Source organism: Ursus americanus, chromosome 9, assembly GCF_024610735.1.
Source record: "Ursus americanus isolate L20-20 chromosome 9, mUrsAme1.1.p, whole genome shotgun sequence".
In the NCBI taxonomy this organism is placed as follows: domain Eukaryota; kingdom Metazoa; phylum Chordata; class Mammalia; order Carnivora; family Ursidae; genus Ursus; species Ursus americanus.
Genome location: NC_142135.1, coordinates 59,773,821 through 59,797,145, shown reverse-complemented (window position 1 = coordinate 59,797,145; position 23,325 = coordinate 59,773,821). Strand labels below are relative to the sequence as shown.

Below are 23,325 nucleotides of genomic sequence, written 5' to 3'. Positions count from 1 at the left end.
GCCAAGCCACCAGTCTACCTGAAAAAGAAAAGGGGGACTAGGGGCACCTGGGTGGCACAGCGGTTAAGCGTCTGCCTTTGGCTCAGGGCGTGATCCCGGCATTATGGGATCGAGCCCCACATCAGGCTCCTCCGCTGGGAGCCTGCTTCTTCCTCTCCCACTCCCCCTGCTTGTGTTCCCTCTCTCACTGGCTGTCTCTATCTTTGTCAAATAAATAAATAAAATCTTTAAAAAAAAAAAAAAGAAAAGGGGGACTAGGCAGTGAAAGAGGTTATGCTACTTCCCACGTGAATGTGCAACAATCAGACCTGAAAGGAAAAAAATCTCACCGAGGAGGGGACAGACCTGGAATTCTGGTCTAGTCCCTTAACCTGTCATTACTCGTTACACATGCTTAGAAGCTTGACTAGAAGTGAAGTAACAGATAACAGTCTAAAGTATACAGTGTTACTAAGATTCAGAAATCATATTTAAATTGGAGTCCTTTAAGCGAAATATTTTTAAATGATTACATTCTAAATACAGATGTGGACTACCGTCATCCTAGAATTTTCTTTATGCTATTCAGAAATGTTCTGCTCATACTCTACTAATAAGAAAAGGCATTTATTCCTTTGAACTTCATAAACCAACCTTCTAAATGTACTTCACTGGTAACTGTAACTATCTCATCTCTCCCTGTGGATCTGGAAATTCCCCATCAGGCAATTTAGCTATACAAAGTTGTCCATCATCTCTGGGTAAATCACTGTACTTTATTTGTGTAGTAAATGTGGGCAAACACAACTACATACAGGCATCCTTCATTATGATTTGTGAAATGTCAGTTTTATCTGTGGAACAGGCCAGATCTTGAACAATTCAGAGCCAACTTATCCCTATACAAAACAAAACGATTACTGATGATCAGACTTAACTAAAGTGTACAATGAAGACAGCTGAGGTGGAGAACAGCTAATGAGACTAGCTTTGCTTGGTGATTCAAGGGGTTTCATGGTATCTATTTATAGGATACATTCAGGATCCAAGAAAAAACAAATACCTGCTTTTGGTGAATAACATCCAACCATCCTTAGCGAGAGCTTCGCTTTTTTCTGAGAAAATTATTGTGCTTTAAGCCACAGTCTGAACTAGTCAAAAACAAGGCGCAAGTCTCACACAGTAGTGTTCTCAAAAGAAAAGAGGTATTAAATTAAATCAAAACCAGTCAAATAGAGGCACCTGGGTGGCTCAGTTAACCCTCCTTGACTAGAAGTGAACAGATAACAGCCTTACTTTAACAGTGTTACTAAGATTTATAAATCATATTTAAATTGGAGTCCTTTGAGCGAAAAATTTTTAAATGATTACATTCTATATATAGATGTGGACTACAGTCATCCTAGAAATTTTCTTTATGCTGCTATTCAGAAATGTTCTGCTCATACTCTACTAATAAGAAAAGGCATTTATTCCTTTGAACTTCATAAACCAACCTTCTAAATGTACTTCACTGGTAACTGTAACTACTTCATCTCTCCCTGTGACTTCAGCTCATGTCATGATCTCAGGGTCATGAGATCAAGCCCCCATCAGGCACACACTCAGCAGGGAATCTGTTTCTCACTCTAATAAATAAATAAAATTAAAAAAAAAAAAAGTCAAATGACTCTAACATTGAGGTCCCACTAGATATTTCTTTGAGAAATCTCCGTTTTATCTCCTATAGAGAATACCATTGTCCACCAATACTTAGATACGCCAAATAAGCATTCAATCTCCCAGGTTAATTAAAGGTGAATTTTATGTACTTTTTCTGATAGCTTTAATATGATGAATAAAGTGTTCTACCACCTCCAAGTAGTTTTAAAAATAACCCCCCAAGGGGCGCCTGGGTGGCTCAGTCCGTTAAGCATCTGACGGTTAAGCATCTGACTTTGGCTCAGGTCATGATCTTGGGGGTTCTGGGGGGCTCCCCGCTCAGCTCAGCACAGTTGCCTTTTCCCTCTGCCCCACCCCTGACTCCTGTTTGCTCTCTCAAATAAACCTTAAAAAAAAAATAATGCCCCCAATTTTTCCAAAACATAAGAAGCTTTACCTCTATTGATTTAGAGCACCCTCCTCTCAATCTTTTGCACAAAATAGCACTATCAGCTTTGCCTTCAATACCATGGAACCACATGGACATAAAAAAGCACATGAATGTTGACAGGCCAAATAACACATCAAATAATCTTTGTCCTCCCTCCCTACTCCCACTTGTTGAGAATCACTGAATTAGACCTACTAAGTGCTAAAATGCTACTGTGGCAGCACATTTAAACAGTTGATAATTACAAAATAGTTTACAATGTATCCTTATAGACTCTATAACATGCATTAATTGATAAAGGTGGTTTAAAAAAAACTTGACCACAAATAATCTTGAACACATAGGTGGTTTTAGTCTTCAGGATTAGCTTCCTGAACAGTTCTTGAATCCCCCTCAATTTGCATTTAAAATAATCTACTCTAAATTGCAATCACAAAAAACTAATCAAGATCTATTGAACGCCAATTGTGTCTCAAACTCTGATCACAGAAGGAGATCCAAAGTAATGATAATAACAACAGTGAACGTTTAAGGAAATTGGGGCACAAGGTCACACCCGTCCAAGTGACGGAGCCAGACCACAATCTAAGCCATGTGGCTCCTAAATGTTACTCCATACTGACTTCACAGAATTAAAAAAAAAAAAACCAAAAATCAAAACCAAAACTCAAAACCAAAAACTCCTGCACGTAAAGAACTCCAAAGTTTGTTGGAATGTAGTATTAACATCTCTCAACAGAACATTCAAGTTTTTAGTAAATTCTCTAAGAAAGATTTTATCATCTTTCTGCCCTGCAGTGACATCATCTCATGAGTGACTTCCTTAGGAAGAAAAACTAATGCCAAGATCTTGAAAGATTGTACTTTCATTCTATCCTTAAAAGTGAAATGCCTTTCCCAAGGACAAGTCTGTGCTTGATGGTAAGTAAAATGTCAATTACTTCAGTGGATGGTTTCTGATCTTTCTTCTACTGAGAAATGTCTTACTATGGAATTGTGAGTTTAAATAGTACACACAAGCACAACAGATGGTTTTGCGGGGTAATCTCCACACTGAGGGTCCCTAACCCTCTACTTCATCTCAGGATGCTGGGATTCCTAATGGGAAGAAGAATCCCACACCCCTACCCTGGCTCAGGACCTAGACCAGAGGACTCAAGCCCCGATCCCCACAATATCTGGCAGAGTCCCTTGAAGAGTCTCTAAGAAAGCAGAGACACCCCCCCCCATACTTTTCTAAATCTCAATGAGACACTGGAATTTCCATTTGGATAAGCAAAGCAGACAATTTATGCATTCTAAAATTTGGACTAGAGGCTCAGAATAAAAACTCTTATCATCCATGCTCTCAGCACACGAAAACAGCATCTTTTGAACAAAAAGCTGCCTTAATCTATAAAGTGATCTGCCGAAGCAGCACCCTCCTGGTGCTTTCAGGGGGAACTATGTTAATTATTACTCATACCATGAGTGGCTTTCAGGGCTAGAAATGTTCCTGGTAAAACAAACAGTCTAAAAATATATGCCATTATCATTTAATTGAGAGTTCTACACAGTAAATACATGCATAGGAAAGAAAAATAATAGGTCACATTTTTCTGTATTTAAAAAAAAAAGTAATTCTAGAATTTATTTTTTTTTAAAGATTTTATTTATTTGACAGAGAGAGCCAGCCAGTGAGAGAGGGAACACAAGCAGGGAGAGTGGGAGAGGAAGAAGCAGGCTTCCAGAGGAGGAGCCTGATGTGGGGCTTGATCCCAGAATGCTGGGATCATGCCCTGAGCAGAAGGCAGATGCTTAACGACTGAGCCACCCAGGCGCCCCGTAATTCTAGAATTTAATGAAAAATTTTAGGGGCACCTGGGTGGCACAGTCAGTTAGGTGTCCAACTCCTGGTTTCTTCGGCTCAGGCTGTGACCTCACTGTGGTGAGATTGAGCCCGGTGTCAGGCTCTGTGCTCAGCGCAGCCTCCGCTTGAGATTCTATCCCTCTGCCCCTCCTCCCCCCTCGTGCTGTAGCGTGCATAGTCTCTCTCTAAAATAAATAAATAAATCTTTAAAAGAAAAATTTTAGAAAGGTGAACTAATGCCCTATAATTTTCCTGTTAATAATCTCTGATAAACAGAGAATCTGTTACCTGAAAATTTCTTTAAAATTATCTAATTCATTCTGGCTGCATTAATAATAAAACCTATTTGATCCTCAACCATTCTGTTTAGCAAAAATGGAAATTGGACTCAAACATTAAATCACTTGCTCAAGGCGACAGGTCCACCCATACGCAATATATACTTAATCATTATTAAATTTACTTTTAAATCACACAAACTGGGGCACCTGGGTGGCACGGCGGTTAAGCGTCTGCCTTCGGCTCAGGGCGTGATCCCGGCGTTGTGGGATCGAGCCCCACATCCGGCTCCTCCGCTATGAGCCTGCTTCTTCCTCTCCCACTCCCCCTGCTTGTGTTCCCTCTCTTGCTGGCTGTCTCTCTCTGTCTAATAAATAAATAAATCTTTAAAAAAAAAAAAAAAATAAATCACACAAATTTCCTCTGGTTAAAAAAAAATGTACATAACTTTTATCAGAAAGTCCTTCTAAACGTCTAACTAAAATCCCATTAGCTATAGTTTAAGAACGCTGCCTTTTGTAGGACTAAAGAACAGCCGCTCATTATGTCTCATATGGAAACACTCTGAATAGCTCAGAAACAATAAATCCTCCTTCCTCTCTCCTCTTTTAAAGGACAGTAAGACTTCCAACTTTCTACAACTTAGCCTGTGAACAGATGATGGTTCCAAAGATGACCACAACCTCCCAACACACATACTCTTCTGCTAATTCAACTTTTAACATCCCTCCCAAGGAGAGCTGGGATCTATGTTCCCAAATATGTACTCTGAGTCTGGACTGTGACTAAGACAAAGGTAACCCTCTGTGACTTATGAGATTATGTCATAAAAGGTGCCAGCTTCCTTGGAACTATTCCACTTTGAACCCTGCTGTGAGGAAGCGCAAGCAGCTAGGTACGGAGGCCACACAGAGGTACTTGAGCCTAACTCAGCCGAGGCCCTGGCCAACAGCGTACATCAAACGCCAGGCATGTAAGTGAGCAAGCCTTCACTTGATTCCATTGCCAAGCCCTGGCTTTGAGACTTCATTCTAGCTGAATGCCGGACGTCATGGAGCAGATAAGCTATGCCCATCGTGGCGTTTCCAACCCTGGCCCACAACATGTGTCGGCATAATGCCACCAAGTGTGGAATATATACTATATAGCAACAGTTAACAGAACTCCCTAATCCAGAACACAAACAAGAATTAAAAAGGAGACAAGGGGAAAAAAAGGTTCCTCTCTAAACATTCAAAATAAATATCCCAAATTTTCTGCTCTAAATATCACTAGTTTTGCTTTGTTTTGCTTTTTTATTGACAGAGAGTACGCAAGCGGGGGAAGGAGCAGAGGGAGAGGGACAAGCAGACTCTGCACTCAGTGCAGAGCCTGATGCAGGGCTCAATCCCTTGATTCCAAGATCATGACCCAGGCAGAAACCAAGAGTGGAAGGCTTAAACTGAGACACCCAGGCACCCCAAGATCACTAGTTTTACAGATAAGAGTCTCTCAGATTCTCATGCAAATCTTACTAAAAGTGCATATAAAAAATAAAATAGAGGGGCACCTGGGTGGCTCAGTTGGTTGTTAAGTGTCTGCCTTTGGCTCGGGTCCTGATCTCAGGGTCCTGGGATCGAGCCCTGCATGGGGGGGGGGGGGCTGCTCAGCGGGGAGTCTGCTTCTCCCTTTCCTTCTGCCCCTCCTGCTCACGCACGCTCTCTCTCAGTCAAATAAATAGATAAAATCTTTAAAAATAAACAAATAGTAAAATAGAAACATACCATAATATTTTCTATCTTCATCCTATGCACATGTCTCTCTTTTGAATGCCTTTTCTCTTCTCTGATGAAATCTCAATCAGCACCTGAGGCTCGAATCAAATACTCCAGCAGCTGTAAAGCCTTTCCTCACCTCACAAAATGAACCATTTGCCCCCATAAAATATCTGGCCAGCCCTCTAATACAATTTCCTATTCTAATGCATATATTGTAACTACTTGCCCACATGACTCCTTTCTTCCCTGTGAGATCTGAAAGGATAGGGGACATTTCTTTTTTAAATTTTTGTGTTCTCATTGTCTGGTATATAGGAAGTGTTCATTAAATTTTTGCTGAGTTAACAAATCTGGTTATCTGGTTTCTAAACCCACGACAGATAAAATACAGAAAACCATTAGAGACAAGAGGAACTGTCATTAAAAAATAGTAACAATACACATATATACACAAAAAATAACACTCAGTGAACAAAGACAGAAAAGGGCAAGTCCAGGAGTTACCCAGAATTCTGTTGCATGGGATCTATAGTTTACAGTTACATGGTGGAGAGACGAACAGATCAGTACCTCAGAAGATGGCACGGACCTGAGTGAATTTTGGCACATTTCAAATCAGTTTGGAAAACAGGAAAATACTTCATATTTAAAAGTATTTTCTCCTAGGGGGGACTGAAGCAGGAACAGGAGACTCTTGGTCTTTGGGTTTTGAGTTTAAGACCCACATTGTGGGGCGCCTGGGGGGCGCAGACGTTAAGCATCTGCCTCTGGCTCATGGAGTGATCCCGGCAGTTCTGGGATCGAGCCCCACATCAGGCTCCTCTGCTGGGAGCCTGCTTCTTCCTCTCTCACTCACCCTGCTTGTGTTCCCTCTCTCACTGGCTGTCTCTCTCTGTCAAATAAATAAATAAAATCTTAAAAAAAAAAAAAGACTCACATTGGGTGTGGACATTCCTTAAAGAAAAATCTTTAAAAGTATTTTCTCCTAAATGACTAACTTTAAAAAATGAAGAGCTCAGAGGAATAAAAAACAGAATCAGAAAAATTAGATACACAACCTCTCATTTTCTGGGGGTTTTGTATAGCCACTGTTTTACAATCATAGCAGTTTCTTCAGTATGATTTTTGTGCCCCTCCCCCATCTGCCCATAACGCCGCTGTTTCCGTTACATTTCATGAAGTGCTTCCCTCCCTGTTGACCTATGCTGCTACCTGCTACCTTATCTGTTTGGAATTTAGCACAGAGCCACTCAGAAATGCAACTACGACTTTTATCCAACCCTCTCTAATATGCCAACATTTTTAAAAAGCATCACAATAGACACAAAATGACAAGAACAAAGAGCCTATCACTTAGTATGTTTGGAAGACATTTTGGTAAATTTATGCAAAAAAAAAAATCAGAAAATGGGATTTCTGAGTCATTTGTTTTAAATTCTACTCACTTTAAAATTGCCCAGATCTGGGGGCACCTGGATGGCTCAGTCGGTTAAGCCTTCGACTCTCGGTTTCAGCTCAGGTCATGATCTCAGGGCAGTGAGATCGAGCCTGGCGTAGGGTTCTGTGCTCAGCCCAGAGTCTGCTTAAAAGATTCTCTTTCTCCCTCTCCCTTCCCCACTGCCCCTCCCCCCACCTGTGCAAGCACAAGCACACTCTGTCTCTAAAATCAATCAATCTGCCCAGATCTGTTAAATAAAAAAGCCTATGTACAATCTCACTTTTCTTTCCATCCTTCATTTCTCTTATGTATCTCCTAAGTATATGATATTCCAGTATAAATATTAATTCAATAATATTCTCATCATTCCTGAGCAGCATATTTTGTTTTGGTTTTTGTTGCAGCAAGGGGGGGGGTTTGCCATCTCTAAGAAAGGTGCAGTTCAGGGTGCTGGGTGGCTCATTCGGATAGGTGTGTCCTGGGCTCAGGTCACAATCCCAGGGTCCTGGGATTGAGCCCCACATCAGGCTCCCTGCTCCACAGGGAGTCTGCTTCTCCCTGCCCCTTTCTCTGCTCATGCTCTTTCAAATAAATTAATACAATCGGAAGGAAGGAAGGAAGGAAGGAAGGAAGGGAGGGAGGGGCAGTGCAAGATTCATGGCCGTCAGCCTAACAATGTTCCACCTCCAAGAGTATTACTTTGAGTAAGAGAAGATAACCCTGGTTTTTGTTTCTTTCCTGAAGCCTAAAAGTTTGAAGTTGAGAGCTATTCTGGAGTTATTTAAATTCTTGTGTTATTTCTTGTTTTCTTTGAGTTGTTAGTGTTTTTCCCACTCACAACTTTTCCATTGAAGCTTCCAGATCTACATTAAGAATAATTACTACTTCTCTGCTGGATTAGGTTGGTGAGACTAACCAGGTATCTCACTGGTATAATCTGCATGCCTGTGAACGATTTTTACTTTTAGACTCTATTTCTCACACTGAGAATGAATCCCAGATATCCACTGTGATTCACAAGGGAAGACAGGAGGGCTCTACTATACTTTCATAAGGTTCTGAAGTAGGAAAGAGAATAGGAGGTTAAATAGAAACTAAAGCTGGAAATCATGGGGGGTGGGCAGGAAAACTCAGAAGGGAGAACAAATAAAGACACTGCACACACGCGCGCGCACACACACACAACAAAAAAGGAAAAAGAAACAGAAACCTTCAAATTCAAAGTTATGGAGTAGTGAAGCATTCAAGAAACTCAAGTTGCCAAATTCCATTAAATCCCAGCAAATGTTTGTCTCTATGGTGTTACTCCAAAGAAGTGCCTGAATAAAAGCTATTTAGCCACGTGTGCTATAAAATTAACGTCCCCACCCCCATCCTGCGCCTAAAAGAAATCTACTACTACTTCCCAGGAAGGAAACAACTCCTGCAGCAGTGCTCTTAATGGTGAACGTTCTCAGAGGCCGCACTAGCTGTTTCCATCCCTCATAGCGTGAGGACGCTCTCCGTGTGACGCACTTGTTGAACACATGTCTATGCCCAGACAGGAGGGGCATTCAGAAGGGCCATGCCAAGAAAATGTCCTAAGACGCCACCATCCCAAGCAATAAAGCTCCCAAAGGTTACGCTATTCTTCATCCCTGATCAAATTAATATATGCAACAGTTTAATTTATTTTCCTTTTTTAAGTAATCTCTACACCCAGCGTGGGGCTAGAACTTAAACCTTGACATCAGGAGGCGCAGGCTCCACCAACTGAGCCGGCCAGGCACCCCGACAATTTACTTTTCCTAACACTTCTGGAAAAACCGAAGTCTTTTTATTATTCTTTATTTATTTAAGTGATTTCTACACCCAACACGGGGCTCGAACTCACAATCCCGAGATCAAGAGTCACACGCTCTTCAGACTTGAGCCAGCCAGGGGCCCCTACAGAAACTGAAGTCTTAACACTGGAAAGGCTGGTTGCACAACAATGTCAATGCACTTAACACTACAAAACTACACATTTAAAAAATAAGATGGTAAATTTCAGAAGTATTTTGCCACAATTAAATTTTTAATGAAAAAAATCTAAAAAATAGTCTAAAAAACAAAAACTAAACAAACAAAAACTAGGGGGCAATGTTTCATATTAAAAGGACCACAGAACCAAATGCAATGCGTGAACTTGATTAGCTCCTGCTTTGAAACCCAAAACTCTAACGGTTTGGGGACAACTGGGAAAACTGGTTAGGCAGTTGATATTTGACATTAGTTTTCTTGGGTTTAATAGTCATATTCATATTATAAAAATGATTCTATGAAATAATGCCTTTATTTTCAGGCAATGTGCTTTATGGATAAAGGGTCACCTGTAACTTACTTCCTAATAGTTCATCCAACACACCCACACCCACACCCACACCCACACCCACACCCACACAGGAAGAGGGAGAAAGCAGCAGCATCTACAGCACTGAAATAGTTGTGACTGAGCCACTCGTTCTACTGCATTCCTGCAGCATCCCGGGGAGGAGAAGAGATACAAATGACACCGCACGTCACAAAGCACCACGCTGCTCTTCCACCCGAGCTGGATGCTGTTTCTACTACTTTAACACATAATTGGCTGGTGAGAGAATGTAAACAGCTGACAGACAGATAGACAACTTTCTGAATTACTCTGCAAATAAAATGATCCCACAAAATAGAGAATTATTGTTTAAGTAGAGATTTGGGAAGAAGGTTGAGAATATTTTTATAGGTGTTGTCACAAGTATATATTAATGTGTGGGCTAAGGGTTTCGCTCTTTGGATAGTTGTAGAATTTCATTATTTATCTATTGAGACATCAGCCCTTCGAGTGACGCTTTCATTCTCTTTTTTATCACTTCTTCAATGGAAGTACTTAAGTGCCAACCCTGGTATACTTTTCTTTGTGTTTGGTTTTGTTTTATTACCTTTCCAGAACTACTGAATTTCCCCAAGGTTTTCTTTACCTTTTTTCTCCTCTTTACACTATAAACTGAGATTATTAATCCCTCTTCTCTCCATAGTGTCAAAACATTCTGTAGGGGAGAAGATAATAAGTCTCAGTGTGAAAAATGTTCAGTTTTATGGAAGCAACAAAGCCCAAAATTTAAGTCTTTATTGTTTCTGTTTTGAAGGTAAGTGGACTTCTGTATTTTTTTGTAAAATCTGTCACCAATGTAATAAGCATCTTTACTAATAACCTTTGAATACTGTTGGACTCTATGTATACTCTTTTTGTTTTGATCATATATTTCGCTATTAACTAAGATCAATAATATAAACTCCCAATAAATTGAGTTTTATATCAAAGGCTGTTTCCTAAATTTTAGAATAACTCATTAGTTTTCTCGAGGCAAATCAAAGGGCATGAACTTGTATGGTCAAGGCCAGGAAGAACAGACTGACGGGTACAAAGGCTTGAGTAAAGACTAGAACTAGAGAAAAAATGGTTTTGTGACAGACCTATCTAGTAAGTGTTTGGGAATGTCATTTTGTGATGAGTGGGAACTTGTATTATAAAAGGGATATTTGGGGAAGATCAGTCTATTAATGACTTACAGTGCAGAAGAAGAATTTGTTAACTCAGTCCATATACAGTTTAAAAATGAAAGCCTTCAAGTTGCTCTATAATACTATTTTGGAGGAGGGGGACAAAGAATGAATAAATAAGTAAAAAATATACACATATATACTCCATCCTTACTACTCAATTTTTAGCAAAAAATTGAAACAATTTTTTTAGCAAAAAATTGAAACAATTTCCTATTGTACCTGTTTCATTCAGATAAGCCAATGCATACAGTCATTTTAAGCATCTTTACTGAACACATTATAGACAAATTTTAATGCTTGATTATTCAAAGCATTTTAGTTTAGTTTTTCCTCTTTGATATTAAACTCCAGAGAATTTATATCAAAAATTCTAATTTATTTTACTATTAGGAACTAATCCACCATTTATCTATCCCAACCTTCCAAAAAAAGTTTGTATAAAAAGCCTGTTCCACTTAAAATAACAAGTACTATAAGTTAACTACTCAGTATGATTAAGTTGATAAACTAGTAGTAGGTCCTTAAAGCTATAAAGACACGTACCTGCTACCCTGGATTTATTCTATATACACCCTCATTAACTGACAGATTTCAGTCAAGGCTAACTCTATTGCATTGCTATCTTCCATTTGCATGGTGCCAACCTTTTTAGCTTAGATTCACCACAGCAACTCCTCTCTAGGCCACTCCAGTTTCTTTTTGAATGTCTTTCCTTCCCCCCCCCACCCCCTGGCCAACCCCCCATTATACACTTGATCTCTTTCTCCAAGACCATAAACAGCTCTGAAAAACTGAGGCAGGTTCAGAGAATCTACAATGAGCCTGTGGGAGACACCTGAACCTCAATGGGAAATTTCTTAAGAAGGGAAGGAAAAGGGCACCCATAGCCAGAAAAACTATTTCTTGGTGAGAAGAAGGCATTAGCTTCCCTCACTCCTCTGAGGGCCAACCCAGGTAAAGGCAAGGTGCTCGGCCTCTGAAAATCATAAGCCCTTGAAGGTCTTCCCTTGCATTACCTGGTCTTTATCTGCTCTTGGGTAGAAGAATCCCCTCACTTCTCACCTCACAGAGCATGGGGGGTAGAAGGGCTGTGGGGCTCAGTGGTACCTGAAGAGAAGAGGCCATCAGCACTGCCCGAATTATGGATGCAGATCAGAATGTGTTATACATGAAAGCCAGCTCCTGGTGGGAAATCCAGATACAAACAACAATTTTGCAGGTGAGCACCTGGGACCTCAATCCCCTGGGACTCACCCCATGCTCCATCTACCACAGGCTCTCCCTTCCCTCCCCACCACAGGGTCACAGCTGCTCCCAGTGATAGTGAGAAGGGGAGAGGGGATCTTCTAGTGAGAGTCCTGACCTCTGCAGGAGGCCCAGCTCACTGGCCCTACCACAGGCACTCAAGGCCAGGCCAGAGGTATCCGGACCCAGTTCCTTCCTGCCCAAGGCTTTGCTCCCCTCGAGTCAAACATCTGGGGTTCCCTTATCTCCTGTCTCTCTTTTCTCCTCAATACCTTTTCTCAAAGTGAAAATATTTACTACTACAATGAGATCAGCAATAATTACAAGAATGCCATTATGTGACCATCCTTTAACCAGAGAAGGATAATACTCCAATTTTGCTTTCTAATGTCCTTCAACATCCAGGCGTTTTGTTGACTTTTGTCACTATCAACTGTCACTGTCAATATATTCAGTTCACAATGAATATCACATCATTTTTTGTGTGTAATTGCTTAAAGTCTTTCATTTATTAAAATTCTTAATAAACTGTACACACCTCCTGCTTAAAACAAAAGGTAGCACAGCATAAATCAAAGAGCTTTACACGACTTCCACTTCCTTCACTAGGTTCCATTATTTATACTTATCATGTGTTTACTTAGAAAAGACTCTAGTGGTGCTACAATACATTAAAATGACATTTTAATGGGATAAATATTTTTATATCTCACTTTTACAGTAGAGTCTTAAAGAATCAAGATATTATTACTTAAAACAGCAATAAGAACACTACACATAAGCCTCAACATAGAATTCCAGAAATTGAAAATACAATACACTATCAGAAACTCCGTAAGAGGCAGGGATTCCTAAGGCTTTAGGCATTTGGTTACAATTTCCATCAATCTTAAATTGCCTATTTGCAATTTGGACCACTTGAATCTAATGAACACTTTCAAGACATCTAACACTACAGAGTTTGTAACAATATCCTCAAACAGGCAAGAAATAAAATACATAAAAACTAGGGAATGTTATACTCAATCCTATTAGACAACAGAAGCTCAGCCCCCCAGGCTGCTGGACCACAATGTTGTCCAGCAACCGACTAACTTCCAACAACAAATCAGCCAATTACTGCACTGTGCCTGTTAAGTGATCTGTTTTCAACCTAATGGCTTACTTAACAAATAGCCAGCTTCTTCCCTAAGTGCTGTTAGCAGAGCCAATCTGTTTGGTAAAGAGGGAAACCATAGATCATGATCATACATGAAATACTTAATGATAGTAACAGACTTCCTCCATAATCTTGACTGTGTTCCCTTCACTACCAGCCATCTTCCATCTTTAAGAAAAAAGAGAAAGCCAAGGAAGGAGGAGAAAAGGAGGCAGAGGAGAAAAGTCTACAAGGATTTATACCCAAACTGAAGCAGTCCAAAGTTGTGCCATTATTTACCAGCCCATCCTCCCTTCAAAGTACTGAGCCACACAGAAGCTGAGCGTCGGTGCCCAGCACACCCAAGCATCCCCCCACAGGCTGCCGGCACCAGGAGGCCGGACAGGACAGCGCTATCACCTGCAACACCCGCGAGCCCCTACTGCCTCTCTCCCTAACTATGAAAACCAACTTCTGTAATTTCAAGAAACGCTATTAATGTTCACAGAAATTCATACTCTTGACATTCAGATTTTTAGCAAGAAATTTTCACATTCCTTATTTAGGAATCTAAAAGTATATGTGAAAGAACTCACAACCTATGTTCCAACAATAACCAGAGGTGAATACCTGATAAACACATTTATGAATAATTCTAGTTTTAAAATATACACAGGCACATTAAAAATGTATTTTTAGTTTGTTTTAAGTAATCTCTACGCCCGACATGGGGCTCGAACTCATGACCCCAAGATCAAGTCACATGCTCTACCGACTAAGCCGGCCAGATGCCCCTGAAAGTTTGTTATCCATGTAGCAATCTAAATTTCCCCTTCAGTTTGACTCTAGAAATGACTCAAGTAAAAACACAGGTTCTTCTAAGATATGCAACTCCATTTTTTAATTTACATTTTGACAATAACTGAAAGCTTTTCATCAGTAAGCATATTATCAATAGAATTAGAAATTCTAAGATAAATTAATATTAAATATTCTTACAAATGCTACTGTACCACCAAAGGCAAGGGAAGTCACTTCATGTTTTTTGATTAAAAAGCTGGTTTTATAAGCAGAAATAATCCGCTAGAAGAGATGATTGTCATTCAGACGGCTACTTCGATGGGCAGAGGTCAGTGAGCAGCAACAGGAACTTCCAGAACTCATCCCGCTCCGCAAGCTAAGCCCTGGAATATGTGGGATCACATTTCACATGGACACACTACATGAGTAACAGAAAATATCATGCATTATATTTTCATCTATGACAACAAGTCTTCAGTCCCCGGAGCTGGAAGGCTAACAGCGGTGTATGCCGCTCCCCACACGTGCATAGGTGAAAGAGTTCCCTGAAAGCTCTCCTCACTCCCTGCAAACAATCGAGCAGACAGAAGAATTCCACAAATAGCAGAGCACAAGTCAGATGACTGCATATATTATCAGCCTTCTTTTAAGACTACAATGTCTCAACACCAAGTCATCCACGCCACAGAGATTGCACAAAATCTGTAAAACACGCATCACACAATCACCACCTAATAGTTAAACGTACTAGAATTAAATATATTGTAAAGAAAAAAGAAGCCAAATATCTGTATCAGTGTTTCGTCCTTTCTAACCCTCTACCCCACCCGCTGTAGTGCTCTCAATCTCTTTTCTCCCTAGCCCCCACAATCAAGTTTTCTTGAGCTTACTTTCATAGCTTTTTATTGTAAGAAACAGGCAACCTGGATGGGCTTTCTCTAAACACACTCCTAGCCCTTTCCTCTTCCCTAGTGGAGAACTACTGATCTGTGTGACCTCGACAAAGCACTTGGTAAGGCCCAACCACATTATGCTGAAAGAAGTGCTGCCCACCAGCAAACAGAGCACACGTTACGGGGACAGAGCTAAGGGGCAATGTTTGCCTGGGTTCGAATCCTTCTCCAATGGTCTGGCTGTGTGACCCTTGGCAAGTTACTTGACAGTTCTGTGCCTTCACTTCACGAACTATGTAATAGGAATGATAATAAGAGCACCCACCTCCCTGTGTTACAGGGAGAAACACACAGAGTATACACTAAGGGCGCCTGAATCCTGCACCAGGTTTTTGGTAAACACTCAATAAATGTTACTTGCTTTTACTTCATCCATTACGGTTCTTATTTTTTGAAAATTAAAAGACCAGAATCCTGCAATTTAAGACTTGTTAAACACTGGGCTGATGACTAAAAAGCCAGAGACTATTTGTAGATCTTAAGATAAGTAACACCTGTCCAGGTAGAGGCCTGCCTTGATGTGAGGCTTTGCTAGACACCTGCTGGCATGATTTGCAGGACTGGAAGCACTCAAATCCATCCCTCCCTTTCATGGACTAAACACCTACGCTGACAGCCTCATAAAAGGCCTGAAAACACGTTCTTTACCAGATTCCTAAAAGGAAGACATTCTCAGACTTACCATTACCTCTGATACTTTTTTTGTTTCCTCGTCCTCACTGGGCAAGGGTAATTTCCCCCCCGGAAGTTTTGCTCATAGGCACAAGGACTTAATCTCCCTCAAACTTCATCTTCTGAAAAATGAGGTAACCTCTATTTTACAGGGCTGTGGCAAAAAAAAGAAAGAATGAAACACACCTCAAAAAGCCCCTAACAGGTTGTTGGCACTCAGGGAGAGCTGCTATTATCTTTTACGTTGCATTGTCGTTACTCTTCCAATACAGACATTCAGTCAAGAGCAAGAATGAGTTAAATCTAGAAAAACTAATAATCATAGAAGAACACCTGTGAAAGGCCGCACAAGGGAGTTTTCCAACCTTTAGAAACTTAGGGTGGGAAGGCCCAGATCATGTAGCTTTAGAGCGGCAACAAGGCACACTCTCCACAGAACTGGGAGGTCCCTGACTAACTGCCCTAACACCTTCGACCGACTAAAGATTGCCATCCTGACCACACGCAACACGATTCCAGAGAATATAAAACAGCACTAACTATAAATACTCACACCTCCATTAAAGGAAAATTATTTGATTGTAAGCTAATCAGTTAAGGGGACAGTTAACTTATTATAAACATAATCCTATTTTCAGGGGGGGAAAGCTCAAACCTAAATCAAAGCAAAATTTTTTGACAATATACGATTAAATTTACACACACCAAAAAACCAGATCATTAGTATCCAAGCAAATTGAAAATTAAGGTGAACATGTACCTTTCCACCTTCTCCACCATAAAAATCACCCAGTCTCTGTTCCCCCTTAAATCACAGGATTCATAATAGATGGTTTCCACTACCAAAGTAAACTGCCAATGCTGGGAGACTCAAATACTCATCAAACAAATAATGAACAAATGAATGAAGAAATGGTTAAATGATGCAAGAATGCAAAGACAAGATCTAAAAATCCCAATATGGGATTTAAGTTACCCACTGGGAACTCTTACCAGTTCATAATTAGCTGCCTATAAGGCATAAATTCTACCAGATTTAACCTAACTTCAATTCTCCATGTACCTATCAATTGATACTTAAAAATTGTTTTTTCTTTCAGAACCTTTAACTAGTTGCCAATAACTTCTCCCTACAAGCAGTTCTCCTCTCTTTCTTAAAGTTAAGATTCTGCATCCAAAAGCCTCAAAAGCAGCTAAGTAAAACATCCTCCGAGGTTCCCCACTTACTTAATTCTCCTCTAGAAATTTCCAACTAGGAAATCAACTGAAAATTGTCCTGGAATCAATTTTTCCACAATTGCATTATGTCATCATAGCCACTGGAAGCCAGAAATGTGGTTACTGATGAACATTTCATAGGATAGACATAAAATCTTTGCCCTAAAAGCCAAGAGCATTGTGGTCTACCTACAGACCATCTAGTCCTTTCATTCCATTTACCTTCAAACACAAGTTTAAGATTTCCAGTCCTTTTCATTACCAGTTTTGCCTCAGTTTTACAACAGCTAGGAAAACTAAACCAGCTTCTAAAATATTCACAGAAGTCACAATCTCACCTCTATTTAGAAATTAGTACCTAGAATCCATAAGGTACAAGTTTCTTTATGCTGTCTGAATTGAGGGTCTACGACCTAAAATTGTATTTTATAGCTTTTCCAGACATTACTTTTAATAGACTCTAAAGAGTAACATGACATAACATTCTTTCTACAGTTTGCAATTCATAAACCCTTCTACAATCCTTTAAAACAAAAAAGGAAACAAACACATAAACACTAAGAATATTTTTTTTGTTTAGAAAGCAAGTCACGGAGGTAAAATGAGCTTCAGGTTTGAGAGTGTAAGAAACTGAGGGTTTTCCTTTGAATGGCTTTCATCATTGGTATGTAAATATACCCTGATTATTACATATGGGGAAGGACACTAATTTCTACCTATTTTAAGATATACTTCAATAAAAGACCAATACCTTAAAACAGTAACCTACTTTCTCCCTCCCATTCTCTTAATTTAAAATTGATAGAGCATGTAATAACATAAATTACCAAACAAAACTATAAACACAGAATACTGAAAAGCCAGTAATTTCTTAAATAACAGTTTTGCCGTAAAAATGGCTAAGCATTAATTAGGGCTTTTAAATATAAGTTTAACCACGACATAATAGTGGTCAAAATATCAAACAAGAACACACGGTGCATTTCAGAAGACTGACCTTCTAGAAAAATTGTTTGAAGAGACTTTTTTTTTGCTACCTAACATCCTAAGATTGCTTAAAAAAACTCTCTTTTAAACCCAATACAACACAGACATTTTTTTCTAAAAATTCAAGCTGTCAACTTATGGGTCACATTTCAACCTGATGTGATTTGAAACAGCTAAGGTACTGAATCCTTAAATACAGGGTGTGTAATGAAAGCACTGCTCACAGGTCCTCGATTGTGAGGCTTAGCAAGCTTAATAAGATATAGCCATAGATAGAGCCAACCAAGGAGCATTACCCCTTTATGCACTCATACCACAGCCCAAGTCCCCCTGAGATCCTTACATTTTACATTTCCAGTGAAACGCTCCTGTAACAGTGAACAAAAGTCATATAAATTATATTTAGCCAATAAAAGGTTAAAATCAGAGCCAAAGTATCTAAAAAAAATATTAAATTCATAATTGGTGAGCTTTTTTCTACCGTTTCAGTATCCTGACATCTAAAAGTCAAAGAACTCCTCTGTTAAGACTGCAATCCCCAGGAGGAAGAAGGCTCAGATCTAGTCTGAGAGCACACAATGGAATCACAGCTGACGATGCACATCTTTTTCTAGATGTCTCCATATGCTTGAGAGGGTCCCCCCCACCCCCGCCCCAGCCAGGTTTTAGAGGACTTGCTACTCTCTGCCACCAAGAATCTGAGAACATTTTCAAGGATTGTTGTAGAGAATGAAGTAAAATAATATGTTGCTCTTACGCATACAAAAGAGAGAGAAGGGCACACGTCAGAGTGGCCATCAGTAACTACATTAACTAATGATGGGGGATTTTCGATGTTGTCAAATTTTGAATGTTGTTTCATTTATGATATTCCCCACTTTTGGCAGCTAAATGCTTTATCTCCACAGTTTTTATTATTTTATCACTAAACTAACACCCAAAGGGCTACAGCAAAATGCAATTAATTTTTGTCCACGTAAACACTCAAAACTATACTGAATTGAGAATTCACATTATAAATTTGAGAATGGTATATTACAACAGAACCCATGTGTAGAGTGTGGCAAATACTGTTTCCTAAAACCGTAGTTCCTCAATTCTTTCTTCTAGTAACTAAATATTAACAAAAGCTTGAGAAAGCAGTATAGATAAGGTAAATACCATGCACATAAGACACCCCCCCCCCAAAAAAAAGCCTCCCACGATCAGTTAAATTCAAGAGATACTTAACACAAAATGAATGAATTCATTCTCAGTTTAACAGGATTCATTCTTTGAACTCCCAAAGATTTTACAAATTCCAGTTGGGAAGAGGATCCTTGCTGCTGTCAGTGTGCCCTAAACCTCTCCAACAAAGAACAGGAGCACACATACACACACATAAAAAAGCATTGTAGCAGCTGCTGCCTTTTTAAAAGACAGCTTATTCCTGGGGAGCAACCTGTGCTCTTTATTGAGTACCAAAGACCTATCCCTCCCTATTCTTAAAAGTCAGGAGTTGAGAAAGTCACCGGACAGAACCCAACGACCAATATAAAACACCCAAAGATGTCTCCTAACCTTGCATAAACCAGAAAAGTACTCTCACACAGTACAATTCGGCAGTGTGTTGAAGAAGAAAACTCATTTATTTTTTTAAGAATCTTTTGTGTGGGAGTAATCCAGCAAACTACACTTTACTTAGACTTTTTTCTGTAGACAAGTAGTCTTTGACTAGCTTTGCTTCTTAAATACCAACGCTTTATGTTCCACACAGTGATGCTTTGGTTCCTAACTTCATTTTGTTACTCAAGAAAAGGAAAAAAAACAAAACAAACAAAACGCATACCATAAACGACAACTTCTTTTTTTTTTTAATGTCATCCCAAATGCCGAACTTCCAAGTGCACTTTGGGAACTGGCGGTCTAATTAAACAAGGAACCAGTGAAGCCATTACAAACAATGATGCTTTACACTCCCAATAATCAATTGACGTAAGACTATACCGATGCTTTCCTTTTCAGAGAACCCTTGCAAATTCCACTGTCCGCACCCTAGAGTGGCCGAGTTAAACTGAGGTAGAGGTAAACTGATAACTCCTATGATCCTCTGCACGTAAACCCGTCGCTGAGGTCCAGAACACGATCACTACAATATACATGCCATTTTAGAAACGGGCCTCGGAGAGTTACTGCCACATACTAAGTGGCTCTAGACTTCGTCGTGTCTAAGACGACGTCTCTTGTGGTTTCAAGAAAAATACAGTATCTCGCGTAAACTACTTGCCTCCCGGGTCAGAGACCCTGTAAGTGACACTACCGCACAGACCAAAGAACGGGTGACTAGGGATGGACAAGAGTGGCTAGCTCGGCGTCTCCATGACTCCCCCGCCCCGCGTGCAACTCTGCTCTAACTGGTCGGGAAGCGACCCCGCCCCCTTCCTTCCTCCGGTCCCCACGATTGGCTTACCGACACCCGGCAGGTCAGCTCCCCGCCTTCGATTGGCTCACTGCCCCATCAGTCACACGCAGCGAGATTCGGGTCGGTGGGAGGGGAAGGCGTTGGAGGAGGTGGAGTGGGAGTGGGATTAGAGGACGAGGTGGCGGAGGAGGTGTTCAGGCTCGGTCCCCGGTTTGGGAAAGTTTCCCCTACCAGTGACAGACCCAGAAGGCGTTAGGCCCGGTCCAGCTCTGGGCCGGTGCAAGGGGCTCGGGTCCGCGATTCCCGCCCCTCGGTCCCGCAGGCCCCGGAAACCACTAGAGGGAGGGGGAAGAGGGAGGAACCATCTAACCAGGGACCGACCCACCCCCGATCTCGGAAGAGGCGCCTCCGGGACTCCCCGGAGGGGCGAGGGGCGGGGGACAGGGAGCTCCAGCACGCCGCGACGACCCCGGACCCCTCTCTTAGCAGCCCCCAGAAGCCCGAGGGAGAAGTGTCCCCGGGCCCGGGGCGTGACCGTCGCGAGTCAGCCGGGAGGGCCCCTCCCGCTTCCCGCCTGGGGCCCTGAGGGCCTGTCCCTTCAGGGGCGGGGAGAAGGGGGAGAGAAAAGGGGGCGCTGGCGAGCCAACCCGGAACCTCCCGGACCGCCTCCCGCCCCCAGCCCCGGCCCCAGCGCGCCTCCTGCACACATGCCCGCACCCAGAAAGTTAAGTCAGGGGCGAGCCCAGCTCCGCGCCGCCGCGGTCCGGCCCCCCGCTCCCCGCCCCCACCGCCGCCCGGCCTGCTCGGCCGGAGCGCGCCGCCCGCCCCGCCCGCCGCAGCTCTTTCCCGTCCGCCCGCGGCGCACGGCGCCCCTCGCCCCCCGCCCCCGGCGCTGACACGGGCCCGGCCCGCCCGCCGGGCCGCCGATCCCCTCCTCCCAGCGTCTCACCCCGCCGGCCGCCCCTGACATCGCGCTTCACCTTCACACACCCCCGAGCACTTCCCGAGTCCTGCCTCCCCTCGCCCGTCTCCCACCCTCCGCTGCAGTCGCTCCGCGTTTCCATTAAAGAATGCACCTTCTCAGGATTCACCTTCCCGTCTCAGCCTCTCTCCCCCCGAGGGGACAGAACCCTCGGTCCTCGCCGACCCCGCACCGGGCGGGCTGGCGGGCGCCTGGCTCCTCCGGCGGGGGCCGCGCCCGCGCCCCCGGCCTCCCCGCCGCGCCTCGGCTCTCACCTCTCGCCGGCGCCGCGGGCTGCAGCCTCCGCCCGCCTCGCGCTCCGGGACTCGTCTCCAGAGCTCTCGCAAAGCGCTGGAGCGCCTCCTTTCTCTCCCAGGGACTCCGCGTCTCCCCGCCGCTTCCCGCCCTCCCCACCCCCCAAGCCCCAACTCCCCAGCTTCGCGGCGCCTCCGGGATGCAACTCCCGTTTTCCGCGCACTCCGGCAGCGGTCCCCGCACACAAAAACAGCCCTCTCCGCGGCTCACGGCTCTGCCGGGCTCGGCGCAGGAAGGGCAGTCGCGGCCGGGGGTGGGGACGCGGCGCCCCCCGCCCGCCGCCCGCCTCCCGCCCGCCCTCGCGGCCCCCAGGGAAGGCGCGGTTACCGGCTCGGGTCGGTCACGCCGTCAGGTGCCGGCTGCCGTCGGCGCTGACCTTCGCCGCCGAAGCTGTGGCTGAGGCTGCGGCCGCCATGTTCCCGTGTTAATAACTGCTGCCTGGTTGTTTATTTCAATGGAGATCCTCCCCCAACTCCCTCCTCCTCCTCCTCCTCCGCGTCTCCGCACTTGCGGAGAGAGACACAGACCGCGCGAGCTCGCGAGCAGGGGAGGGGGCTCTGGAGCCAGACCGTCCCTCCCTCCGCCTCCCTGGCCGTGGCCGCCGCCAAGTCCTGTCACTGGGGAAAGGACGGGGCGGAAACTTGCCTCCCGCGCCCCCGGGGAGGGGGCAAAGGTGGACGGAGGGTTCTCTGGGGAGTAGACCCTGGCCGCGGGGTCCGCAGCATCTCCGTCGGCAGAGTCCTCTGAGAAGGCGACCCGGGGAGAGGTGAAGAGTAAGGGGGAGAAGGGAAAGGGGACAAAATGGGTGACTGTGGCAAAGGGAGGGTGACCTATGGGTGACTGCAAGTGAAGGGAGAGTAAACAGATGACTCCATGGGAGGGCAAAGGGCAGTGCCAAAAAAGAAAGCGAGAGGATGGGACTGGCCGGGGCTGCAGAGTGGAGGCAGTGGGTTCTTGGGGCTGCAGACGGCGGGGAAGATGCCCCGGACGAAGATCGGGGAAAGCCAAGTGCCAGGTTCGCCCGGGGAAGAGCCTCCCGCGGGCGCTCGGATCGGGCCCCTCCGCCAGCAGCCTGCGCCCTAGGGCGCACCTCACACGCCCCGCGTCTGCTGCTGCGTCCTGGAGGTGCCTCTCGTCCATCAAGGAGGTGCCCCTCGTCCATCAGGTCTCCTTCCGCGCCTACGAGGATTGGCTTCTCCTGTTGCAGCCGTAACTCCCGAAGGGATGGAGGGGCGCGACTGCGGGAGGCTAGCTGAAAGGGGTGCCACCCAGCAATCGCCTGATAAAACAAAAGTGCCTACAGTGTGTAAAACCTAACCTGGTTGAGAGTTCTTGTCCCGACATGAATCAACAAAAGTTTTCTTATTGGAAAGTCCACTTCCTAGACGTCAGAAAGTGATGTCGGGGGTGGGGGTGTGCAGGAGAGTTGCACCAAAAATTCGAGAATTCTCACTTAAATATTACTTGGATCAGTTTTATGCTTTGGGAAAGCAAGCTCTTCCCAACTGAGATATAATTAGTTGGAAAAAATGAACAATATTTGCATACCAAATTTCCTTACTTATAGTCTTAGGAGAAAGGTCACTTGCCATAGACAGTAATAGTGTTTATTGAACACTTACTGTGTGTCTGGCACTACTGAGTAATTTATAGACGCTACTGATTTTGATTCTCAA

General features: G+C 43.3%; 1 protein-coding gene across 5 annotated transcripts in view; it reads right to left on the bottom strand.

Moving 5' to 3' along the window:
* Positions 1–22,537, bottom strand: part of NCOA2 (nuclear receptor coactivator 2) — a 280,557-nt gene extending 258,020 nt beyond the window's left edge. Inside the window, exon 1 of one of the 5 annotated variants that reach the window (XM_045810212.2) lies at positions 21,977–22,537. The gene's annotated coding sequence lies outside the window, so the exon portion shown is untranslated. Of the gene's footprint in view, positions 1–20,421; positions 21,136–21,449; positions 21,546–21,609; positions 21,933–21,976 lie in introns of those variants that run through there. The other 4 variants (XM_045810207.2, XM_045810209.2, XM_087864835.1 and 1 more) reach the window with 4 other exon arrangements.
* Positions 22,538–23,325: the final 788 nt, after the last annotated feature.